Source organism: Ictidomys tridecemlineatus, chromosome 5 (assembly GCF_052094955.1).
Source record: "Ictidomys tridecemlineatus isolate mIctTri1 chromosome 5, mIctTri1.hap1, whole genome shotgun sequence".
Taxonomy (NCBI): domain Eukaryota; kingdom Metazoa; phylum Chordata; class Mammalia; order Rodentia; family Sciuridae; genus Ictidomys; species Ictidomys tridecemlineatus.
This window is the reverse complement of record NC_135481.1, coordinates 153,075,677-153,084,950: the sequence shown is the minus strand read 5'-3', so window position 1 is coordinate 153,084,950 and position 9,274 is coordinate 153,075,677. Positions and strand designations below refer to the sequence as shown.

The 9,274-nt window shown below is 43.8% G+C and overlaps 1 long non-coding RNA gene across 2 annotated transcripts; it reads right to left on the bottom strand.

Annotated features, from left to right (window-relative positions):
* Window positions 1-810: 810 nt before the first annotated feature.
* LOC120886323 (uncharacterized) lies at window positions 811-3,207 on the bottom strand. Of its 2 annotated transcripts, none has more exons than XR_005729254.2 (2): window positions 3,089-3,207; window positions 811-956 (listed from the first exon to the last, which is right to left on the bottom strand). It is a non-coding gene; the product is annotated as an uncharacterized LOC120886323 (long non-coding RNA). The 2 variants fall into 2 exon arrangements; XR_013438590.1 differs by lacking the exon at window positions 3,089-3,207 and adding an exon at window positions 2,866-3,079.
* Between the last annotated feature and the right edge of the window lie 6,067 nt (window positions 3,208-9,274).

The window sequence follows — 9,274 nt, the reverse complement described above, 5'->3', positions numbered from 1 at the left end:
CATGCATTTGTATGAAGCATTGCCAGCCACAGCAACATGCAGCCTGTGTATCATGTCTTTCTGAGGCCAGCAAGCAGAGCCACCCATCTCTCCCCACTGTGGTGCATCAGATACTATGTGTGACTCACACACAGTATGACACAGGCACAGTCACTAATGATTCTGCATTATCCTGTCCCCTTCACTTGGTTCCTTGAAAGCCATCAAAGGCCCTCTAGTGGCTCAGACACAGTATGATTTGTATGTCCCCTGCAAAACACACTGAGATAGAATTGCCATTGTGATGGTATTGGAGGTAGATCGTAGAGGAATAGATTAATAACATCATTACTGGAGTGGGTTCAATATTACTGGAGTGGTTTCCTGTTAATAGGATGAAGTTCAAGCCTATCCTCTCTCTGTCTTGCATGCTCACTTGCCCTTCTGCCTTCCACCATGGAATAAGATAGTACACAGGCCATCACTAAATGCTGGCACCATGCTTTTGGATTCTCCAACTTCTATCACCATGAGCCAAATAAATTTTCATTCTGTCTGTGGTATTCTGTTACAACAAAAGAAAGCAAACTAAGACAGGTATCAGGTTTTCATTCACTAGTATTTACCTCCCCATAAATTTTCTCATTGCATTAGATCAGGAGTCTGGGCTGGGCTAGGGATGTGGCTTAATGGTAAAAGTAAGCACTTTTACTACCAGCACATGTGAGGCCCTGAGTTTAATCCAGAGCACTGCAAATAAATCAATAAAGTAGACTGGACTGGTTCCAGTCAGCTTTTCGTCGCTGTGACCAAAAGACCTGACAAGAATAATTTTAAGGAGGAAAAGTTTATTTGAGGGCTCATGGTTTCAAAAGTCTGAATTCACAGGTGGCCAACTCCATTGCTCTGGATTCAAGTTGAGATAGCATATCATGGTAGATGGATGTGACAGAGGAAAGCAACTTAAGATATGATCACTAGGAAACAGAAAAAGAATAAACTTAGTTATATAGTGCATATATATATATATATATATATACACACACACACACACACACACACACACACACACCCCAAAGGCACATCATCCAGCCACTTACCACCTGCCTACAGTTACCAATCAGTTACTCCCTATCAGGGGATTAATTAATTATCAGGGGATTAGGTTAAGACTCTCCTAATCTAACCATTTCACCTCTAAAATGTCTTACATTGTCTCACACATGAGCTTTTGGGACACACCTCATATCTAAACCACAACAGGCTACTCATGTTCCTTTGATGTGACTTCCTTTAAGGACAAAATCAGAACATCACAAACTCCCATTTCCTCCTGACTTTAATGAATTGACATTAAATTCATCTGCAATCTCAACCTCATTTTATTGCCCTAAGAGGACAGCCCTCCTTGCCCGTTCACCTCACAACCCTTAATGCTCAGCCAGCGTTTCAGGAAGAGGCCAGGCCTCTGTTGGAAGAGACTGGACTGGGTTCAAATGGAACATGGGCTAAGGTGTCACCTCAGTAGCCATGGTACCTCCCCAGGAACATAGGATAGTCCCAGAGACAGTGGACTGGGCCCCTATATCCTCTGTGGGTGCTGCAGTCCTCATGCTTGAATGCCTCTGGGTAGGTATCAGCTGTGGGTATCAGACTGAGCCCGGGGAAAGACCTCATTTCCCTCTACCAAGAGCATCTCACTGTCTCTTGAAGGCCATGGTGCATTACATAATCTTAGGTGGATCTTTCTTCCAGGAAGATTCCCACATTTCCAGATACAATGATCCTTCTCTGCCTACCTCTGACCTGGCACACTTTGCCTCCTGCCCTACCTGATTTATCTCAGTTGGTGGCTCCCGTTTCCATCTCTCCTTCTCGCATACAAGCCATAGAGATGAAGACAAGCCGTTTACTCTTTGTCACATCTTCCTACTAGCTGCCACTAACTAGGGAACCTAAAACTGTGTCACGAAATACTTCTGATTCAAATTCTACCACTTCTTAAAATGTGATGGGGGACCCTTAAAAGAAAGAGTCCAAAGAATGGATTGTGGAGAGCCAATCATGATTTGTGGTTATCCATTGGATATCCATGGATTCGTAGATAACGGACTGTGTGATCTCTGGTGCCACCAGAAAGAGAGTCAAAGGCACACAGAGCCCAGGCTGGCTCTAGCCCTAGGAACTGCCTTCCTTACTGCCCTCTTAGGCTACCTCTGGCAGAAGATGTGGAGCTCTCCTTCCTTGCTAAGCCCAGTGCAGATGCAGAGAACTGAGGGGGAGGAGAAGGAGAAGAAGGAGGGGAGAGGATGGAGGGAAATGAGAAGATTGGAAGGGGGGATGGAGAGAGAGAGGAAATGGAGACGGGGAAGGAGGGAAAGGAGAATGAAAAGAAAGAAGGAAGGACAGAAAGAAGGAGGGGAGGGGGAAAGGGTGGGGGAGGAAAAGAATAAGAAAGAAGGGAAGAGAAGGCAGAGGAGGGAGAATGGAAGAGGGAGATGAGGAGCAGGAGGAAGAAGGCAAGGAGAGAAAGAGGAGGAGGGAGAGGAGGAGGAGGAAGCAAAACAGAATTCATCCTCCCAGCAGCTACCCTTCTGAGCAGCACCCTTTTGAGCATCCACACAACTCTGTGCCCACTGGGGCACTTTATAGACATCTTCTTCATTTCATTCTCAAAACACATGTTCTACAGAAACCTAAAGCACAAAGGGGTCTACACTCAGCCCAAGTCCCACAGCAGTCAGAGGTAGACCAAGATCTTCAGCCTAGGGAGGTGAGGCTCCGTTTTATACAAGAAACAGTGGATGGTCCTGTCCACAATGTATCTCAGCTGGAATATCACCAGAATCATGAGGCTCTAAGGCCCCTCTGGAAGAGTCCTCCTACCTGCATCCCACCTGCAGCTCTCCTGGGTCTGCAGAGGTCCCTCAGTGCTTGGCACAATGGACCCACCCACCACCAGGGACCAGCTCAGCCTTTTCCTGCTGTGGGATTTAGGGTGAGTCTCTTATAGCCTCTGAGCATCTTGCCCTTGTTCCAGACTCGGGGTGATACACCGCCGGACAGGGCTGCCAGCAGATAGAAAACATTAAGAACTAGAAGCTCTGACCTGATGCAGTTCATCTTCCATGTCCTGTGTTCAAGGTCAGAGAGAGAAAAAGTGGTGGCAAGCAGCCAGGTGGCCCATGGACAGGCATGACTTCCTTTCCCTCCCTCCAACTCCATCTATCCATTAGAAAGAGAAAGTTAAAAGGAAAAAAAAAAAAGCACAAAGTTCTTTTGTTATTAGCCTGCCAGAGTTTTCACAGATTCTTTTGACCTAGATAAAGGAATTTGAGAAGAGAATGACCTGACCTGGTTTGGTCTCATATTTATAAAACTAGGAAACAGCTAGCTTTTCTTTTTCTTTTTTTTTTCCCAGTGCTGGGGAGAAACCCAGGTCCTCATGCATGCTAGGCAAGTGCTCTACTACTGAGCCACATACATGCCAGACAGCTTTTAAAAAGTCTGCACTTGGCCTGGTTTAAAGGAATAGGAAAAACAATTTTAAATAAAGAATTGGAAGAGACACAGAAAGAAAGATTGGCTTTGAAGTCCAAAAGTCTGTGATGAGCTAAACTCTGAGAGCAGCAAAAAAAAAAAAAAAAAAAAAAAAAAAGAGTTTAAAGAACAGAGGTGGCTCTTTCTAAGCTATTGCCGGAATTGCTCAGAGACCAGGACCTGGAACTAGCCCTCCAACTCATTTCAGAACCAGAGGACAAGGAACTCCTCTTTCCATGTATGGCCAGGGTGGTGGCCACCCAGTATTCTTAGAAAGAGAAACTGTCAAACACTTTTGGAAAAAGTAATTGTCAAAGCCTTTTCCTCCCTCTAGCGCCTAAGGGCAAGGGGCTTGGGCCAGTGAGCAGCCCCCTCCCAGGGCTGGAGTAGGCAGGTAGAGCTGGTGGACAGGTGGGTGTGGCAACGGCACTGACGGTCAGGCCCTCAGCACTGCCTCACAGGCACCCATGCACCTGCCACCTGGGAGGCTCTCCTAGAACACATCCGCCACCCTGCCATTGTCTTTCCTGGAATAGAAGGACATACCAAGACCAGGGTTGCTACAACTAGGGTGTCCCCGGTGTGTCCTGTCCTTCTAGTGCCCCAACCACTGAATAGGTGTATTGGGGGGGAAGCAGGAGAAGAAACACAAAACTGGCACAGAGAAAACATGCAGAGAAAGATGTTCCTGCAGCAAAACAGGAGAAGAAAGTATAGTGGGAATACAATGTGGTTTCCTGGGGGTGTACACGATGATGAAATGGTGTGCACATGCGTGTAGTAAATGCGTGCATATGAAAAGTAACAGGGAACAAATACTTCTCAAGGTGTTGTCTTTAACAATACAGTAAAGTTGCCTCACACCAATCCCAGCTGAATTTGAGCCCATGGGCAGGGAGAAAATGTATAGCACATACAATTTCCTTTTTAAATGTCAAGGACCCAGACTGTACACTTGCTCACACCTCATTGGCCAGAACCTAAGTGCACATTGTCATGGGGAATGTAGGCGTGGAAGTGTAGTCTCTAAATGTTGGCCCCACACTGGGCCAACACCCTGTGACTTCCATTGTTAAAAGGAAAGAGAAAGGGGCTGGGGATGGGGCTCAAGCGGTAGCACGCTCACCTGGCATGCACGTGGCACTGGGTTTGATCCTCAGCACCACATAAAAATAAAAAATAACGTTGTGTCCACTGAAAACTAAAAAATAAATATAAAAAAATTCTCTCTCTCTCTCTCTCTCTCTCTCTCTCTCTCTCTCTCTCTCTCTCTCCTTTTAAAAAAAAAAGAAAGAGAAAAATGAAGAGTAGGGAACAGTCAGTTGTTTGGATCAGAACTCAGTGCCACGTGGAGAACAGAATCTCCCTTTTCCAGTGCCCCTGGAAAAGACATTTGAGCAGTAAACTTCAAAAACATTGCTCCACATGCTAATGGGCCAACCCTGTTGGAGAGAGGGATGCAGCAGGACACCTGACAAAGGCTGATGGCTGTGACATATTCTTCATTGCCTAGCCCATGAGCACTGGATGAAGGATAAGGATAGATGGGGACCAGCAAGTATATAGCCTATAGAAGAAAAGTTAATGATGTTGAAAGATGTCCATAACATATATTTAAGTTGGAAAAAGTATGTTGAAAATCCTGTGTTGATATTGTTATAGTATAATCCTTAAGTCATAAGAAAATAGGCCCATCTAAAATAAAACTTGGAAGGTAGTACACCAATATTTTCACACCCCTTATCTCTGAGTGCTAGGATTACACATTCATTATAATGTTTATTATATACTCTCTGAGCTTTTGTAAGTTTTCTACAATCAACACATGTTATTAATTCAACAATAGCAGCCACCGTAAAGAGTGATTTTTCTTCAGACAGGAATCAATGTTGGGCAAGGCAAAACTTGCTCAGAATCACTAAAAATTTTAGTTTCAAAATAATTTGCATAAGTTCAGGATTTTTGGAGACCTAAACATTTGAGCAAAGAGCCGATGGATTCTATCATCCTCCTACTTGGAGACATTATTGACTTGGGTACAAGATGAAAGTGGCTTCCCTCTATAGATAGGAACCTAACAAAACACTAGAGTAGAGATAGGCTAATTCAAGGTGGCTTAAACATACTTTCAGTGTAGGAAAAAAAATGCTTATAAATTTACTATAATGTAAGATTTAAAACTATGAAGTAGATCAATGAAAGGGTGAGGCAAGAGATAGTAGGACCAACAATCTAAATGATTGGCCAATGCCACAAAACACAGAAGACAAAGGTATGTTAGGGTTCGAGAGGAATTGTGTAACCAGGTGTTGGGAATCTTTAGTCCCAGGATGCTAGCTGATTATTTCTGCAAAGTTCATGTGGAGTAGCACTCAACCCATTTCTGGAAGGCTCTTGGGTTCATATGAAGGAAGAAGTCCCTGGGCCGATGGCTGTGGAGACCTCAGTGCACTGACAACGCTGGCCTAGCATCTGTACGATGATTTTTAGCCTCTGAGTTCTTCCCAGGAGCTGTCTCAGTTGATCTGGCTCTGGGATGTCCCAGTTTTACTTCATCAATCTTCTTTGGGGGTGATACTATTTAAGAGCTGTAAGCTCTATAAGAATAGAAACCATGTCTGTCCATCTGTGTGCCCAGCAGGAGCCCAGGGCTTAGCCCAGAGTAGGTTGTCAGTTAGTAAATAAACCTTAATTTCATTCCCTTTACTTATGATTCCAAGCTCTCCTTTGGCAAAGCCTAGGACTTGGTGGTCACACAGCTCTTTCTATACATCAGCTTGTGGCATAGATGGTGGCCAGCCCTGGTGGAGCAGAAATTGGCTAAGGACTGTAGCCTCACCACAAGTACCTGCCAATTTGAGCAGGTAGAATCCTGGACCCTGCTTTTCCCCTTGCCATTGGGGAGGACAACCCAGCCCTCAAGGAGAAGTGGGTGAGTTTTGGGTGAAAATACATTTTCTCTTTGACAATTGTGAAGGTGGCCAGGGGCATGGCTCAGTGGCAGAGCACTTGCTGAGCGTACACAAGGTCCTGGGTTCAATCCCCAGCCCTGAAAAAATAAAAAATAAATGGAAGGTAAAAAGAGATTGAAAGTTCAATTTGTTTCACAGCAGTATGTATCATGCCTACTGAATTTTCAAAGATAAGGTTAAGTGGTGTGGCTTCTGAAACGTCACAGTGTAAATTCTGTGGCAGCAGAGTATACAGTTGTCCCTCCCTGTCTGCCAGTTCTACATCTTCAACCAACTGAAAACTGAAAATATTTGGGAAAATATTACATCTGAACTCAACATGTACAGACATTTTTCATTTGTCATTATTCCCTATACAATACAGTGTAACAATTATTTAGGTAGCATTTACATTGTGTTACATATTCTTTCATCTAGATATTATCTAAAGTATATGGGCAGGCCAGGTATGGTGGCTCACACCCATGATCCCAGTGACTTTGGAGGTTAAGGGAGGAGGATCTCAAGTTTGAGGCCAAATTCAGCAACTTAATGAGATCCCTGCCTCAAAATAAAAATAAAAATAAAAATAAAAAGGACTGGGGATATATCTCAGTAGTAAAGCACCCCTGGGTTCAATGCCCCAATATCTCATACACACACACACACACACACACACACACACACACACACACAAAGTACATAGGAGGATTACATAGGGTATATGCAAATAGTATGCCATTTTGTAAAAGCACTCACAGATTTTGGTCTCTGGAGAGTGTCCTGGAGCCAAACCCCTGTGAATACCAAGGGACAACTGTACAAAAACATGGCTTCTTTGATTGTTCAGTTTGGCCTAGTAGATCATCAGATCCCAGCAGCTGAGTTTGAAGCAGTGAGTACAGGAGCCAGGCAATGGGAACAGAATGGAATGAGAGAGACTGGGATTCCAGACCCAACTCAGCCAAGACTTGAGACCACAGGCATGTCATTTACCCTGGTGGCCCAATGTCCACAAGTCAAAAAACACTAGATTGAGGTTTCTTGGTCCGGTAAGGAACCCATGCATAGAGAACCCATAAGGGGCCTCTGGACTCTTGGAAATTAGATGCAGAATTTTGTGGGTACTTGTTTTTGGGGAGAAGGCCTTTAGGAAGTTTCACACACAGTCTGCTTCTGAGCTGGGAGTCCTGCAGAGGATGCTGTCTGAAGTCCCTGTCATTCTTTAATCCTTCCAGCCTTTGCCTCAGCATCCCTCAGTGAAACTCCTACAGGGATGCACTCGGTGTATAACCAGTGACACACAGAAGAAGAACATCTTCAGGAGCTGACAAGGGGAGATGGGCTGAAGGTGCTTGGAAGTAGTTTGGGCTAGATTCTCAGTGTTTTAGGAATCCAAAGGCTGAAGATGGCAATAAGAACAAAAAAAAATGGAATTGTATCATCTATATTGAAGGTATACAACCTGATGCTTTGGGACACCTATAGATGGTAAATGGTTAATATACTGAAGCAAATTAACATACCCATCACCTCACATGGTTACCCACTTTTGTTATTTTTGTGACAAAAGAAGGTAAAATCTATTTATTTAGCAGGAGTCCCAATACAGTACAATTAACCATAGTCCTCGTGTTGTACCTTAGGTTTTTAACTTGTTTATCCTTTTTATCTGCTATTTTGTAACATTTACCCTACATCTCTACATTTCTTATACCACATACTATCCTGGTGATCACCATTTTATTCTGTATCTCCAATTATTTGACTCTCTCTCTCTAAGATTCCACATTTGTGATCAAGCAGAATTATTTACCTTTCTATGCTTGGCTTATTTCACTTAGCACAATGTCCTCTTGGTTCATCCATCTTGAGGAAAATAGCAGAATTTCCTTATTTTTTAAAGCTGAATATTATTCCATTTTGTGTGTGTGTCACAGTTTCTTTATCCATTCATCTATTCATTCTGCTACCTTAAATACTCATTGTAAATACAAAAAAATGCATAGTCCTAAAAGTAGAGGGGTAGAGCTGGAGACAGAGTGCTTGCTAACATGTCTGAGGCCCTGGGTTCAACCTCAGCTCTACATACACACCAAAACTGGTAGTAACTAGGCTATAAGATTTTTTTTTTTGCTTCTTTTCAATATTTTGCAGTGCCTGACCCACTCACTGTCTTCAGGATTTGATGAATATTCATGAACTACAATAATGAACAACAAAGCAAATACCATGGCCGAGCAGTAAGAAGCCCTCTCGTGTAAAAGTTCTCAATGGCACATGCCCTAGGAGACTCCTTAGTGGGCTGTGCCACCCCCAGGCTTCTAAACCATCTTTTGGGGGTGTTGGAAGAAAAGGCTATAACTCTTGTTTATAGATATTTTAAGGTGAAAATAGAAGATATATGTCAGGCTTCCCTAATGTTTAACATGTGATCAGCTGTAGCAAGGACATACAACTTAAACATGTATGTATCTGGGGGTGTGGTTGTATTATGGGGTAGATCTTGAATATCCCTCTAAGGCCCAGGTGTTGAGGACTTGGCCCCAGCCTGTGGTGCTACTGGGAGCTGGTAGGACCTTGAGGAGGTAGGGCCTGGTGAAAGAAAGTTAGGTCACTGGAGATGGGACTTTGGAGGGGATATTGGGACTCTAGTCCTCTCCTTCTGCTTCTTGATTTCCATGAGTTGAGCACCTTTGCTCCACCATGAGCTCCCACCATGAGAAGCTGCCTCCCCACAGGCCCAAAGCGACAGGTCAACCAACCATGGACTATGACATCTGAAAACATGAGCTAGAAGAAAT